Below are 17,321 nucleotides of genomic sequence, written 5' to 3'. Positions count from 1 at the left end.
GTGTGTGTGTGTGTGTGTCTGTGTGTGTGTGTAACACACATACACGCTGTCTCTCTCTCACACACACGCACACACCCATCATACTGAACAAATCTGCAAGTCGGCTTTCTGAATTTGCAGCACAAGCTAAAATTTCTGCGCAGTTGTAATTGTTTACTGAAGGTGGGGCAAAGGTGGGTATGAATGGATGCAAGACACAAGTGACAGGAATCCCCAGATCACAGGGTCTCTCTGCTCTCCGGAATAGCACTGTTTAATGAAGGCCAAACTATACACTATGTTTTGTGTGGTTTCACTTGCTTCCTTTCTTTCTGAATAGGAGCAGCTGGCGCGTGTGTGCGGGGGAAGTATCCTCTGTGCCACGGTCCCAATCAAAATACCCCAAGGTTATTTGCACTGGGAGGTACGCTGTTCTTCCCTTTGTGCAAGTAGTGAGGAGTCTCATCGGGACTGTGGCACAGGAGGAAGTGCTTAAATCCCACCACTGCCGTCACTCCAGTCTGAATCAAACCTCAATCCCACAGCTCCTTAAAAAGGAAAGTTGCAAGAACAAACCACACATTTAGCATAACATGTTGTTTGGCCCAGAGATCCTTTAACTGCAGATACCAATGAATGATCCTGGCCCATGTGTAAAGCACTGAGCTACATAGCCTATAGGTCCACTTCAGTGCAGAGCTCAAAGCACAAGAACCACTGGCATGCATCCGTGTGTGTGCTTTCTTTATAGTATTTGCAATTCTGATGTCTCCATCAAATAGATTCGAGTTTGAATTCTTTTCTTTTTCTCAGACAAGCACATACAACGTACATACAATGGCTGTCAGTGACAAAAAGGGTTAAGAAGGTGGCAATTAGTATGTGGCAGCAACAGGCACCTTTTTATTTATTTTTCATCAGTGCTGCTTTGGGTTTACTTAGCTCCTAATTATTACTTTGATTTCTTTTTTGCTCAAGGTTCTAATATTGGCTTTAAGGAGTGTTTGACAGAGGGGAATTAGCCTCTGGCTATGTTTGCACATCCTATTGACTGTAGTTAATGCTAAACTGTGGTTTAACATGAATGAGCAGCATGCTAGTGCATGCTGCTCTGAAGTTCCTGCTTCAGGCTTCATCTGCTCCTGGCCATGTCTTGCTGGGAGCCACAAACCACATCTGGTTTGTTTCTTCCAAATAAGCCATGAACTATAAGCAGAGGTGCAAACCGTGAGCCAGGTTTGGATGGCAGGAGAAGTCAAGGCTTGTAGTTGGTTGCTGCCAGCACAAAGAGGACAGGAGCAGAGAAGGAGTAGAGTGGAGACTTCTGGGCCGCATGAACTAGCATGCTGCTCACTTATGTTAAAACATAGTGAAAAGCATTAACTGTGGCTTAGCATGACACGCAAACCAGGCTCACTGAATGCTTGGGCTCCCTTAGGTTAAAGAATCCCACATTTTTCTGACTAACACCCAATAGGCTGAGCTTAGGGCATTAGTCATGTCTTTAGCTCTTGTGTGGTTGGAATATGGCATGCATTTATTTATTTTAAATCATGCAAAGGCAAAATATGTAAATAATGTCACATCTAATTTAGCCCTGCTTGCTGCTCAAATGGATCAGGATCGGTATTCTGACACCTATACAGGTAAAAGTACAGTGGTACCTCAGGTTACATACGCTTCAAGTTACAGACTCCACTAACCCAGAAATATTACCTCAGGTTAAGAACTTTGCTTCAGGATGAGAACAGAAATCGCGCAGCGGCAGCAGCCGGAGGCCCCATTAGCTAAAGTGGTGCTTCAGGTTAAGAACAGTTTCAGGTTAAGAACGGACCTCCGGAACAAATTAAGTACTTAACCCGAGGTACCACTGTAGAGTTCATTTGGCACCATCTGGGGGAGAAACAGATCACCTCAGGCTTTGGCCCCATGGTCCTTATGCTATGGTGTGCCACAAAGCATGATCTTGTCCATTCAACATCTTTATCCATAGAGAGCAGTCACCAGGAGTACTGGGGCAAGGTGTTATCCGTGTACTGGTGACACACAGCTCTATTTCCCCATAACATCTGAGCCAGGAGAGGCTATGCATGATTTGGATCATTGTCTGGACACAGTGGATTATATGAGAGCCAATAAACTGAACCCCGGGAAGATGGAGGCAGTGTGGGTAGGTGGTTCCTGAGATACTGGGCAGTTGTCTGTTCTGAATGGGGTTGCACTCCCTCTGAAAGTAATTGGGAAGTGATTCTGCATCCACTTTTTTTGTTACTGAAGTATCAAGTAGGCTAGGAATGCCTTTTCCCAGTTTCAATTGGTTCACCAGCCATTCTTAGACAGGGATAGCTGGGCCATAGTGATTGGTAACCTCAAGACGTCGATATTGCAAAGCCTGGTCCGGAAGCTCCAGCTCTAGCTCATGCAAAATGCTGGTGCTAGCCAGGGGTCAGCAGGGGGCCAGTCCACTGTCCCTCAGACCTTGTGGGGGGCCAGACTATATTTTGAAGAAGAAACAAATGAACGAATTCCTATGCCCCACAAATAATCCAGAGCTGCATTTTAAATAAAAGCACACATGATACTCATGTAAAAACACACTGATTCCCAGACTGTCCGTGGGCAGGATTTAGAAGGCGACTGGGCCAGATCCAGCCTCCGGGCCTTAGTTTAACCTACCCATGTGCTAGACTGTTGGGATACCTTCAGGACCATTTGATAGGTCTGATCACGAAAGCCTTCAAGGGAATACCTATTACTGTTCCCTCATGGCTCAGATACATACTGTGTGTTCAGTATTGTGGGTCCAATGCTGTGGAATCTCCTCCCAGCTGTGATCAGACTAGAATCATGGAACTGTAGAGTTGGAAGGGACCATGAGGGTCATCTAGTGCAATCCCCTGCAATGCAGGAGGAATCGTTTTGCCTAGTGTCCCTGTTGAGCTTCAGATGCATGGTGAAGACATTTTTTTATAAGCAGGCCATTTTAGTAAGCTTTTCTAATTAATTTTGACTGGCTTTATATTTTGCATCTCTTCTACAACCTCACTGTACTCTGCTTAGAAACTACGATATTAAGCAGTATATAAATAGTTGAAATAAATAAAGATTTTAATACGAATAAGTTATTGACCTAATGCCATCTTGGCTCATTCTTCCACATGGCTTCCTGCTGAATGCACTGGAAGTTTTGCAGTATGAGCTAGGCCTGTACTAAATCCAAACTTCCACCCATGGAATCTTCATGAAGGGACAAACGATACAAATGTGAAGCCCAAGATTAGTCTGCTTAATTGGACTCAAGCGAAATCCAAGTAGTAGCCAAGCTTTGGAAATTTCATCTTAATTTCTTTAAGGTTTTTAACAATTATAAACTACCAGAGGTGAACCATGGAATGTAACGAGGGTCATGGGAGAAATTTGTGGGTTTTTTTAAATCCATAAAACTTTGCCATTTTTTAGGTCATATGGAATAGCAAAGTTTGATGGATGCATATAAGCAGTAGTGGGAACCTTGGGAGCTCATAGATTTCTGACCCATAGCCAATACATCTGTTTCTGCAAAGAGTAATTCAAAGTCATGCAACACAAGCCATTCAAATGCAGCTGTGGATATAGTAAGGGTGAAAAGGGTGGTACAACCTTAACAGCAATTGGTTGTGTAAACAGCAATTGGTTGTGGGAAGGGGAACAGGTGCCAATTGGAACATCTCCTCTTGGGTTCTCGTAAGACAGGCTTGAGCGTGGAACATCACGTTGTGCATTTGGGACTAGATGAGGTGGGGTGGGGTGACAGAATGGGACATGCTAAGTTCTGAAGAAGTTAACATTATTATAGTGAGGCACCCTCAAACTGAAAAGTAGCATACAAACATTTTTTATACAAGCAAACAAGCAAACACCTGTAACTAACCATGTGTAATGAATAAGCCCTGAAAGATCTGGCCAAACTGGTGTTTTGTGCTTTATCTGGCCTGTTGCTGATTTGCCATTGAAGGGTTTTTGCTTGGCACTCCTAAGTGGGTGCATTAGGATTCTAAGTTTGCGTGCAAAGCTCTTCATTCTCTTTGCGGTCCTCATCTCCTTCTAGAGATCAGTTTGTGATAGCATGTGCATAGCTATTGAATGCAGAGAGTGCAGCTCGATAAAAGTCATCACTGATTTTTGTTTTTGTTTTGTTCTAAAGCAAAATGTCCTCCCAGACTCCTCTTAATTACTTTCTTATGTAGCCCTGGAACAAAAAAATATTTGGTATCTAAACCGAACACTCAAGAGGCCTAGACTTTGCTGACCACCCCCCTGAAATTATTTTAGGCATTTTTCTGTATTACACAATATTTACTTACGTCTGTGGAAGATTTTCCTCACAGGAGGTACTGTTTCACTTATTTGCAACAAATATGAAATTGGCTGTCTACACAGCCAATTAAACCTCTTTGGATAACCACACACAGCGAGAACCAATTAGCTTTTGGAGCAATAATTGAGACTGCAAGAGCCTGAGAAAGAGGAAGGATATAATTTTCCTTTAGAACATAGGAAAAGAATGCAAAGAATTCACAATGTAAGGGATTAATGAAATGCCCTCCCAAAACCCTAAAGTTGCCAGTGGCACCTGCAACTCACTCAGATCAACAGAGGGGGAGACCCAGGAAGTTTTAAATCATTGACTCTTCACAAGTTCAACACCATAGTTTTCTGTCCTCATTACATGCAGTCACATGAAAATCCACCCGACCATTCCATTTTTATTGGAGCAGCTTGGATACAGTATTTTACATTGGTCATGTTGCGTGATGGCAAATGAAAGCTATGGATTTTCTGGGGTATGGGCTCACAACAAAAATAACATTTCATTGCCAAGCTTCAACACAGTTGCACATAACAAATATGAGAAATTAAACAAAGAAGATTTTGTAAAATAGAAAGCAGGTACTGCCATTTAAATTCTACTCAGAGTAGGTCCATTAAAAGTTCACTATGTTCAATGATTTCAATGCATCTAACATTGGATAAAACAAGATGTTGCAGATCACAATTTGCAAGACAAAAGGAGCTATTCTCCCAGCGTGGAGTACTAATGTATTATTATTATTATTATTATTATTATTATTATTATTATTATTATTATTTAAACTTATTAGTTGTTCTTTTACAAAAAGTAACTCAAGGAGATTCAAAACAAAAAAGAAATAACACATACATTAAAAACTAAAACTAAAATTAAAAACTAAAACAGTGTAAACAGGAGAATGGGATTTGCCAGAGTTGAAGAAAAGGCTATTTCTCCTTTGTTCACTCCTGAAACCTCTCAAGCATTTTTAACCTTGTCATCTGCATCCCTTTGTGGCTAAACTTATTGGGGATAAAGGGCTGCATGTCAAAGTGAGTGTGGCCAAAGTGTAAACACAGTTGCAGCCAAAGTGAAAGCATTGGTGTGATGAGAACCATGATATAGTGGTACCTCAGGTTACATACGCTTCAGGTTACAGACTCCGCTAACCCAGAAATGGTACCTCGGGCTAAGAACTTTGCTTCAGGATGAGAACAGAAATCGTGCAGCGGTGGTGCGGTGGCAGCAGGAGGCCCCATTAGCTAAAGTGGTGCTTCAGGTGAAGAACAGTTTCAGGTTAAGAACAGATCTCCAGAACGAATTAAGTTCTTAACCCGAAGTACCACTGTATGCAAGTAGCAAAGAGACCAATTGCCTCTCTGTCCCCAGCAGCCCTTTAGCAAAACTTTGAGTACCACTGTACTCCAGACTGCCTCCCAAAAAGCTTTCCCATCAACTATTCTATTTTAAATCACTTTTATCAACCATTATTCTTTATTAATTTTTGTTTTCAAAAATTAAAGGGGCAAATTTGGGGGTCTTGAGGGGTGTCACAAAAACCCTTTGGCATCATAAAGTACCCATAAGATCAGTTGGCAATTTAGTTTTACATTTAAAAATGGTTTTAAACCAACTTATTTTTTAAATGGACAAATGTTGGAGGAGTGGTCTTGACAGGCAACCAAAAGCCTTTGGCATTACTCTATAAAAGTGGGGAACACCCATGAGTAGCCAGTCATATTTTTTAAAAATAAAAATAAAAATTGACAACATAGGGGGGACCTTGAGGGGCCCCAAAACAGGGGAACAATGGGAACCCTCAATTTTTTTTAAAAAAAGTGGCTAAAACAATATCTTTTTTTTAAATGACAAATTTGGGAGGACTGAGGGGGCACACAAAAATCTTTGGGGAGGGGGAAACAGGCCAGAAGTTAACCAACTCTGTTTTACAGTTTAAAGCTGTCTTCTCTGGTCTTGTCAATATTCTTGATAAAGTTGTTCTTCTAGTTTTTGAAAAGAGACTCTCGGCAGTTATAGAGTTCCAAGAATATGGACTCTTTTCATCTCAGTTAATCCTGTCACATTATGAAGGAACGTATAATGGAGCATTGCCTCCACAAAGAACATTATCCCAATCACAACTCCTGCTAACTGCTCTAATAATTTAAACTCATATTGAAAGTCCCCTAATAATATTATTAACACTATCCTGTTCCATATGTTCTAGTCTGAGTTTACACTGAGTTTAAAAACGGAATACATTTTCGTCATATTAATCATCAGTGTGCATTATACAATAAAGAGTCCTGTGGCACCTTAGCAATGAACAAATGTAGCAAAAAACTTTCATAAGCCTAATAATAATAATAATAATAATAATAATAATAATAATAATAATAATAATAATAATTTATTTGTACCCCACTCTGGGCGGCTCCATGAGTAATATTAAAAATACAATCAAACATCAAACATTAAAAACTTCCCTAAACAGGGCTGCTTTCAGATGTCTTCTAAAAGTCAGATAGTTGTTTATTTGCTTGACATTTGATGGCAGGGTGCTATCACTACTGAGAAGGCCCTCTACCTGGTTCCCTGTTACCTCACTTCTCACAGTGAGGAAACTGCCAGAAGGCCCTTGGCACTGGACCTCAGTGTCCAGGCTGAACGATGGGGGTGGAGACGCTCCTTCAGGTCTACTGGGCCGAATCCAGCTCATCAGATCCATGACATCCTGTCAATTTGATAAGTCAACAACTCTTCCCCAAAAAGCTGAGCAAACTTTGGGCTTTCAAATGTCAATGGTGTGCAACAGCAAAATTCGGTGTGTGTGTCGTCGTCCCGTCCCCGTCCCCCCCCCCCCCCCGCAGCTCCCTTTCAGCTCAGCACCCAGTGCAGGTGAGAGCATTGCATTCCCCATCATCGTCCTCTATGGGCAGAGCAGCAGTGGAAAGTTCCTGACCTTTGAACCTTGGCATGAGCCCCTTCCTGCCCCTAAAACAAATTCTTCCTGGCACCAGATATTTAAATGGCACTGCCAGGACAAGCTAATTTTCAGCAGGGGGTCTATGTGTTGTATTGAGATGCCTGAAGTTAATCAAGATCCAGGATCTCATTCCATATTTATCAGTCTTTGAAAATAAATCTGTCAAAAATAAGGAAGTGCAATGTTTGTAGGAGGCTGCAATACAAGTTGGATTTCAACAAACTGCTCAGCAGAGGTCCTGTAGATAAGCACAGAATATCTCATTTCTCTGGAACTCACACATAAAGCAGAGGTTGAACAATCATACTATAAAATCAAGACTTCATCCAAAAGAGATTAACTACAGAGGGTTGAAAGAAAGAAGCCAACGTCACTGGATTAAAATAAAATATCTGTGATGAGAGTGTTATACAGCCTGACAATTTATATGCTTGGAAATTGGACAATCTTGCTTGGCTTCAGCTGAGATGTCTGTGGCAAGATCTGCAGCTTTTAAGGAACCTTCAAAGAAAAAAAGCTAGCTCAAAAAACTTCTAAAAATGGCCAAACATGATTTCCAAATACCTTATGTTACGGGTAAGCCAACAAGAAGCGGCTAAATTTAAAGACACTGGTTTATTGGTGTAATGCAAAACAAAAAGCAAAACAAAAAACCCCAAATTATCTATGCAGGCGTGCTCTGTTATTATTTTGTCACTATGGGAGAAAATTACGACAAATTTTGATTGAAAAATGTTGCTTGGGCCATTTGAAGGTATTTGTATGAACTCAAGCACCGTCACTGTGTTCCCATTTCAGTGACAAGAGCTTCTGCTATCCAAGATAAAAAGGTAAAGGTACCCCTGACTGTTAGGTCCAGTCGCGGACAACTCTGGGGTTGCAGCGCTCATCTCACTCTATAGGCTGAGGGAGCCGGCGTTTGTCTGCAGACAGCTTCCAGGTCATGTGGCCAGCATGACTAAGCTGCTTCTGGTGAAACCAGAGCAGCGCATGGAAACGCCGTTTACCTTCCTGCCGGAGCGGTACCTATTTATCTACTTGTACTTTGATGTGCTTTTGAACTGCTAGGTTGGCAGGAGCTGGGACCGAACAATGGGAGATCACCCCGTCGCGGGGATTCGAACTGCCGACCTTCTGATCGGCAAGCCCTAGGCTCAGTAGTTTAGACCACAGCGCCACCCACGTCCCTGCTATCCAAGATACTCAGCCACAATAAGTTTGGAAATTTTAATCTCTCTAACCTGAGGAAATGTGCTGGTCCCGGGGGGAAGGTTACCGTTGGCGTAGTCAAAGTCCGGTCCTGGGTCACTAGCCTGGAAACAGTTCACAAGGAGCGGGGCGAGGTCCGAAGCAGGAAGCCAGGTGGGGACAGGAACACTGGCGGGTCAGGTCTGGGTCCAGGCAGGAACAGGTACTCAACAACAACGTTGCTCCCGCAACCTGGGACCGGGCTGACTGGCCTTTATCTTCTCTGAGGCCAGGGGCGGTCCCGGCCCCCAGGAGACCCGCCTCTCCTGACCTTAAGGCGAGCACTCCTCCTGGGAGAAACCAGTTCCCTTCGCCTCTCTGCCCTGAGCCTCTGCAGTTCAGGAGTGGCTGAAGGGTTACTGGGCCCAGGGGGAGACTCACCTGTAGGCACTGAGTCCTCAACCACCTCTGGAGCCAGAGTGGATTCACCTGGTGCCTGCTCCTGAGGATCCGGTACAGGTGCAGGCGCCTCAGAATCAAGGCCCTGCCCCAGTTCAGCCGGCCCTGGAGGCGGGGACTCCTGTGCAGGCTGGGATTCCTCCGGTTCACCCTCTGAATCGGATTCCCAGGCCATCACAGGAAAGAAGCTCTGCAGGCAGAGCTGGTTCAAGTTTTTTGACATGAGAACTAGTCATAAATCGCTACCCATTACTTCCTCACTTTGGTGACAGCATAAACTGTGTAATATCAAGCATGCTAAAACTATAGTACTCCATGTGTGCATGGCAGTTGGTTCCCAGATGTGGCTCCTGGCGCCATGTTCCTTCAGCTAATTACCCTTTTTTTTCCCTCTTAAAAAAAAGGTTCAGAACCAGCATATGCTTCTCTCTGTCACTGAGCACATTCCCTAATACACTGCAGATGGGATGCATTCCATGGCCTTGGGAACTGATTGCTGCAAGGGAGACTCTGACCAAGAGGGGGCATTTCTCTGTATTCAGAAGTGAGGCAATGAATTTAAAGCTTATGGATCAAAGGCTGTACTTGATCCCCTTCAGCAGTTGTGGGGAACCTTTTTGGCTCTGAGCTAGATCTTTATCAGATCCCAGCCTTGTGGGACAAATTTGACAGATGGGTGAGGCCAATCATAATGAGATCAGGTGATTGTGCGCTTTGAAGTCCCAAAGTTGGGGCTTCAAAGCTCTACACAAGACTTGCAAAGAAGTGCTTTGAAGTGCATAAAGAGGAGGAGCCTGCTTTCCCTTGCACACAACTGGCAACACACTGGTAGCCACATCTCTATCTGCATCACAGGTGACATCAGATGTGGGACAGGTGGGTGTGGTTAGGGGAAAAATGCTATTGCAGGCCAAATTTAAACCCCTGGCAGGCTAAGTTTGCCCCATGGGTTGGAAGTTCTGCACCCTTGCTCTTCAGTTGTTATTGGTATTGACTAAGGGATGTCTAAGTGGTTCTTTGTTGTTTTATCATTACATTTTAACATAAATCAAACAAACACAACAATACTGTTAATAATATCATTTAATGCCAAAAAATGGGCTTCTAACCTGCTTACAAAAAACCCAATGACATAAGCATTGAAAGAAATATGAACATCCATAAGAAAAATATGCAATCAAACAATCCAATTTAGCTGACAAATTTCTGTTTCCTATTCTGGTGAGGTTCAGTATTCTATAAAAGCCACATGACTCACTCTACTGTGTGGCTCGCATTTCCTTTCTCGTCAGTATCCAGACATCCCAGGGTTTCATGCCAGGTTAAGAGGGTTGTTCCAATGAAGCATGACTGGGGTTTGCTTGTCTGCCATCTTCTTGGGAGAAATGTCCAACTGCACTCCAAGAAGCAAAGGATCAAGTAAAGGGTGACGGAAGGATACTGACAGACACAGACATAACATGGAGTCACCAACAGCCATGAACAAAAGGGCTAAAACCTTTTTGCATGGGCAAGTGATCTCTTTTTGTTCATAGCACTCTTTTTCTAGCAATCTCATCACCCAGGATGATGTGCTCTAAGGTGAACAGAGTGATATATTCCCAGCAATGCCTACCCTGTTATTTGAGAGACACATTTCCTGGCCATTGCTGAAGTGCTGGTTGCTGCATAGTTCAGCTCTGAACAAAAAGGCCCCCGTGCATTCACCGAACACATGGACAGGAGAGCAGAGCTGTCAGGTCTTCATTCACTTCCAAACATTCACCAGAGGGTCTGAATTGAGAGCCTATGCATGTACATGTATAGGCTTTTTCGAGCCAGGGCTTTTTCGGCTGTGGCTCTGATCTGGTGGAACGCTCTGCCACAAGAGATTAGGGCCCTGCGGGACTTGACATCTTTCCGCAGGGCCTGCAAGACAGAGCTGTTCCACCAAGCCTTTGGCCAGGGCACAGCCTGACTCCCTCCTTTGGCAATCTTCATAGAACTCTACCCAATGGTTGCCATCAATTTGAAGTAATTTTTTAATGAAATGATTTTAAAATGTTGTCTTATTTTATTGTTGTTAGCCACCCTGAGCCCGGCTTCGGCTGGGGAGGGCGGGATATAAATAAACATTTATTATTATTATTATTATTATTATTATTATTATTATTACATTCAGATGTAGGCTCTCTGTTCAGTCCTATTGCCAAATGTGTAGAGCTTGTAGGGGAGAAGAAGAAGAAGAAGAAGAAGAAGAAGAAGAAGAAGAAGAAGAAGAAGAAGAAGAATTTGGATTTGATATCCCGCTTTATCACTACCCGAAGGAGTTTCAAAGCAGCTAACATTCTCCTTTCCCTTCCTCCCCCACAACAAACACTCTGTGAGGTGAGTGGGGCTGAGAGACTTCAAAGAAGTGTGACTAGCCCAAGGTCACCCAGCAGCTGGATGTGGAGGAGCAGGGACGTGAAGCACTCTTAACCACTACACCACACTGGCTCTCACTGGGGAGGGCAGAGTTGGCAGGAATGTTATATGGAGTTGGGTCAGCAGCATAGGGTGCTAGTTGGAAATCTACCCAATGTTGGGGCTGTAGAGTTGGGATAGAAAGAGGTGGGGCAAGTATTTTGGGCTCTTCAGGAATATGCATGTCAACTTCTTTTGGCAGTTATTATTATTATCATCAGGGCAAAATTTCACTGTTATTTTTTGTGAATTTGTAAAAATAAAATAAAATAGTACAAATCTATCTTACACATCTTATGGCAATGGATTCCATCAGTTTATTGTGCATTGTGTGAAGAAGTACTTCATTTGTTTGTTCTGAATCTACTTGCAAACCAAATTTAGTGGCTGAATCCTGGAAAGGATGAAAAATCCCTCTCTGCTAGCTCAACATTTTTCATGATCATCTGTCTCAAGTCCCTCCTTTTAAAACAACAAAAAGCATCTAAAACTTCAGCCTTTCTATGAAGTTCTTCAGTCACTTGATCATTTGTCATTTTCTATATTCCCTCCAGCCCTATAATATTTTAGAGATGGGAGGAACAGAACTGGCCACAGACTTTCAAGTAGGACGACAAACTAGGAAAAGATGAACAACCAAATGGAAAGATAAAAGACCCTGGGAACCAGTATATTAGTAGAAGCAGAGTCAAGAGGACAGCAAGAAAACATCCTGGAGATGACGCGTACCTTGAGCTTTGTCGTTAAATACATGGCTGGAAGCACTTGTAGTTATTTGAGACTCTTCTGCTGAAAACAAAAGGCATATTCACAGAAGAGTCTCAGGATAGCATTCAACAGACGTTTCCACAGACACTCCATTCATGTCGGGCCACCTTCATCAGCGCTGTGAGATCCAGCACAAATCCTCAGAGGCAACAACCCCAGCCTTGGAAGTAGCTCGGCCAGAAAACCAGACGTGTGTCAGTGATGGTCTGCTGTCAAAACAAGGAGTGTAGAAAGCTGTCCAGCAACTCCCAGTTTACAAGTTGGTGTTTGTTTACTTTAATATTTCTTCTGCTTTCACTTAAACAGAACACCTCTGAGACAGGGGGAGGGACAGAGGCAAAGGCCAGCCCTGTGGGTGTCTCAAGGCCAGACGCTGTGGGGGTGATGGTGTCTAAACATGTACATTCACATTAACAATGGCCCAGACCACACACTGTGAAGGTTGGCACACAGCTCTACATGTAAACAGGTGCATACAAATTAGAGAGAAATCCAGGGTGCATAAAAAGTGGAAACCTTTTTTTGAAGACATTTGTGATTGAGAATGCACAAGCTGTATGAAACATTGGGACTGAAGGGAGCTCAGTGTTTCTGAACAGCATTATCAAGCTGTTCTTTGTTCACTGATCACATTGATTCGGTGCCCTCTTAGCAATACCATTAGTGTGCCAAGCTACATTTTTTGCAAATATATACAGAGGCATTTTTGTGGCTGTCCCACAACTACGCTTAGGGATTCTTCAAAGTATAACACAAGGCGTTTTTCTGAAGAGATTTTCACTTTCCATTTGTGTGTGTGTGTGTGTGTGTGTGCATGCGCACACACGCACACTCAGACACACTTGTCCTTTTGTGAAGGGTGCATGGGTGTAAACTTTAGCATGTATCCCTTTAAACAATTTGAAAGCAAGGGTGCAGTCCTTTCCTGTTCACCCTTTCCAAGAATTTCAAGGTGGCATGTGTCCAGGTTTTATATGAACCCACCCTTCAGATTCAATAAAATGTGTGTACTGTATATTTTGTTTTCAGGTACATGTGCCCAAATTGTAATATGAGTCCCTTTCAGACCTTATAGAATTAACTTGATGCTTCAGATTTATGATGGGTGGGCTGGGATTTTAACACTTAAAAAACACCATCTTTTATTATTTTGCTCTTTGTTTTTAATATAGGATTATATGCTTAGAACATCTTGGCTAAAGCACACTGGAAATAAACACAATACAGTAATAATAATTTTGCTTTCCTGCGTTGCTTTTGGAAATCAGGAGAAAACCAAGGGGCAGGGGCACTTAGATCCCAACAAGTTATTTCAGTTCTAGGCCACTTCCACCCCATACAGTGGTACCTCGGGTTAAGTATTTAATTCGTTCCGGATGTCCGTTCTTAACCTGAAACTGTTCTTAACCTGAAGCACCACTTTAGCTAATGGGGCCTCCCGCTGCCGCCGGAGCTTGATTTCTGTTCTTATCCTGAAGCAAAGTTCTTAAACTGAAGCACTATTTCTGGCTTAGCGTAGTCTGTAAACTGAAGCATATAAAACCTGAAGCGTATGTAACCCTGTATGTAAACTGTATGTTTAAAGCACTATTATACCACTTTAACAGTCATGACTACTCTAAAAGGATATTGTGAACTGCAGTATGTTAAGGGTGCTAAGAATTGTTAAGAGACCCCTTTCTCTCTCACAGAGCTACAACATCTAGTTTCCTGGGAAAAGGGATTGATTGTTAAACCACTCTGAGAATTGTAGCTCTATGAGGGAAATAGGGGTCTCCTCGGTCCCTGCTTTTTCCAACCTAGCAGTTTGAAAGCACATCAAAGTGCAAGTAGATAAATAGGTACCGCTCCGGCGGGAAGGTAAACGGCGTTTCTGTGTGCTGCTCTGGTTCGCCAGAAGTGGCTTAGTCATGCTGGCCACATGACCTGGAAGCTGTACGCCGGCTCCCTCGGCCAATAAAGCAAGATGAGCACTGCAACCCCAAAGTCGTCCGCAACTGGACCTAATGGTCAGGGGTCCCTTTATCCTTTACCTTTAACAACTCTTAGCACCCTTATTTATCAAGTCATCATTCCCAGGATACTCTGGAGGAAGCCATGACTTAATCATCATTTAAATGCATGATGCACATGTGGCCTAACTAAAAACAGGGTTGCCATATTTCAAGAAGTAAAAACCAGGACACCCCACAGAAAATGTTGACCCTTTTAAAGGAAAAAAAAGGCCAGAAAAGGTGATTTTTTGACTCACTTGCCTAAGATCCAGGACAAAGTGCCGCCTTTTGAAATTTCCCCCCGGACGTCAAAACATACTGGGCATGTGGCACACATCAACAAGAGGAGCCACAGGCAAGAGTTTTTGGAAGGGATGGATACAAGTCCTAATGCAATGAACTTAATAACAAAGCACCGGGGCCACATAATGTTGTTTTATAAAAACAAAACAGCCCAACCGCAGTAATGTGAAATAGCAATACTAACTCATCCACAAGGTTATCCTTTGCTGCAGACTTCTATACTTATCAGTCCAGCAGATTAAATGTGTTTACAGATAATTTGGTGTAGTGGGCCAGGGAGAAACTCTGTTTGCTTACAGACTCCCCTTTCTTTGTTCCATTAGGTTTACATGAGCAAAAAGGCTTACTTGTCAATAAATAAATCCCATGCAAGTTAGATGTTGATTTATGATTCCCCATTTCAGAATTAATGGTCCTTAGAGCTCAAGGTAAAATATTGTAACAGACTGTATAATCTGAAGCACTCCAATCTGGTGTAGGCTACAGCATCAGGAGTCAAGAAGGGGGAGTTTATTTTCCATCCCCAGCCATTACTATTGACACCTGACTGCCCTTGTCAAACACACATTATGAAGCTGGAACCCACTGGGAATAATTTAGCTGTGTCTACCACTTGATTCTGTCCTTTTCTATTATTCACTTTTTCAGCATCTTAGACCATCTGCAGAACCTTAGCAAGGACAGCCGTTCCTGCGCAGAGAGCTGCAGGGAAGTGGTGCCAGCAGTTACTCTAACCCTTTTTACACCTCTGTCCATCTGGCGTCAAAGTCAAAGGACAGGGTAGCCCCTGCAGTTGTGGCTGAAAAGGCCATTCTTCTCACTTGTATTGTCCCTTCCAAGTTCTGGTGTCAGAGGGCAAACTACATCAGACAGCGTGAAAAGCAATATCTGCTCATCTCAAAAAAAGGGGAAAAAATACCCAGGAGGGGAATTTCTCCAGATCCTAAAGCTTCCACACTTTTGCCCCCAATAATGAAAGTGGGGGGGGGGGGAGATAAAAGAATTGATGCTGAAATATACCAAAACTCATTCTGTTTCCAGGACACCTGAAGTGAGAAGGGAACCTGAGCTCATCATTGCTTCCACTGCCAGTGACTTCTTACAGCTCCAAGATCTCAGGTGGGGGAAAGAGAAGCAGGATTTGACATGCTGCTGCAACCTGTTCTTATTATTAAATGAGAATAATAATTTATTACTTCATCCCAAGGTCACAAGAATTTAAAATACAGTGGTACCTTGGGTTACATACGCTTCAGGTTACATACGCTTCAGGTTACAGACTCCACTAACCCGGAAATATTACCTTGGGTTAAGAACTTTGCTTCAGGATGAGAACAGAAATCGTGCTCCGGCAGCGCAGCGGCAGCAGGAGGCCCCATTAGCTAAAGTGATGCTTCAGGTTAAGAACAGTTTCAGGTTAAGAACGGACCTCCGGAAAGAATTAAGTACTTAACCTGAGGTACCACTGTACAATCACGAAAATAGGGAGGGTCCTAAAAATATGCATACAAATGTCAAATGATAGGCTATCTCGTCACTGAGAATTTGTCCACATTTCAGCATTATTTAGCAGTTTTCTCTCCACTCAGATTAGACCTGGAGCAGTCCACACAGGGGGAGAAAGCAAGGAGTACCTAGCACAGGTTCGGTGGCCGTTCTCCATGCATCTAGGCATCACCTAGAACAAGGCAGGCTTTGTGCTGGTGCCAGCCCACAAGGCATTGTTTATCCACCTCTGATCTAGCAAGTTGTCAGCATCCTTTCAATCAGTAACACAGTTCCCACACAACCTTTTCAAAGAAAATGGATTATCTAAAATCTCTCTGCAATTTTCAGAAGGAAGAATTCTCTCCTTTTATACAATTCCCATGAATGGTGGAACAAAGCACAGGTTTATGACTAGTTCGTTTTCTTTGTAATTACATGCACCTTGAATGTTGTGTTCCTGCTGAAGCCTTTGACAAGGAGATCGGATGGAAGTATGAAATAACTGGTCAATGAATGACTGAAATACACTGAGCAACTTTAGCCTTCATACTACAAACTGAGTCAAAAGCAGTTGTGACTAATGGCTTGTGCCATTAAGAATAATAGAATCACAGAATTGTAAGGAACGATGAGGGTCACCTAGTCCAATCCCCTGCAATGCATGAAACTTTTCGCCCAACACGGGGCTCGAACTTATAACACTGAGATTAAGAGTCTCGTGCTTTACCAACTGAGCTATCTCAAAGGCCGCAAGCAACACAGACGATGCTTTGTAGAGACATTATGTGTAAAAGGGCCTCAGGCTGAAAATCATAACATGCCGATACTTGAATAGCTTAGGGAATTTATTTTCTTCATTTGTGAATAAGAAAGCTGTGAGGAACACAGGATGGCAATTGATGTCATCATGACTGCTGGGAGGAGTGCAGAAAAAAAGAAACATCGTGGTACACCTGCATCAGCACAACCAGATGCCTTCATCTGCCCCAGCAGCAACAAAACATGTCTCTCCTGTATCAGTCTCTACAGCCCAGTGGTGTAGCTTCATGCTCCAGCACCGGGGGCGGAGAGCAGGCGGGGGCGTGGCTGTCACGCGTCCTGGGGGTGTGACGCCCAGTGTGGGGGGAGCAGCCACGATGGCACCCCACTGGTATCGTGGTCCTGGGGGCGCTGCACTCCCCCCACCCCCCTCTTCCTCCGCCAGTGCTACAGCCACAGGAGACACTCTTACATTCCAATGGTATGACTACATCTCCAAAGGCACACTTAATCAACTGTCTACCAAAAGAGACGGATGGCAACCAATGGTGTCTTGTTAAATTGGAAAACAAAACGTTAAATGTATCATAGGGAGATAAGAAAACATATAGCTGCAGATGAG

Source organism: Podarcis liolepis (assembly GCF_965112155.1).
Source record: "Podarcis liolepis genome assembly, chromosome: 1".
Lineage (NCBI taxonomy): Eukaryota > Metazoa > Chordata > Lepidosauria > Squamata > Lacertidae > Podarcis > Podarcis liolepis.
The sequence above is the reverse complement of the archived record's forward strand: the minus strand, read 5'-3'. Positions refer to the sequence as shown.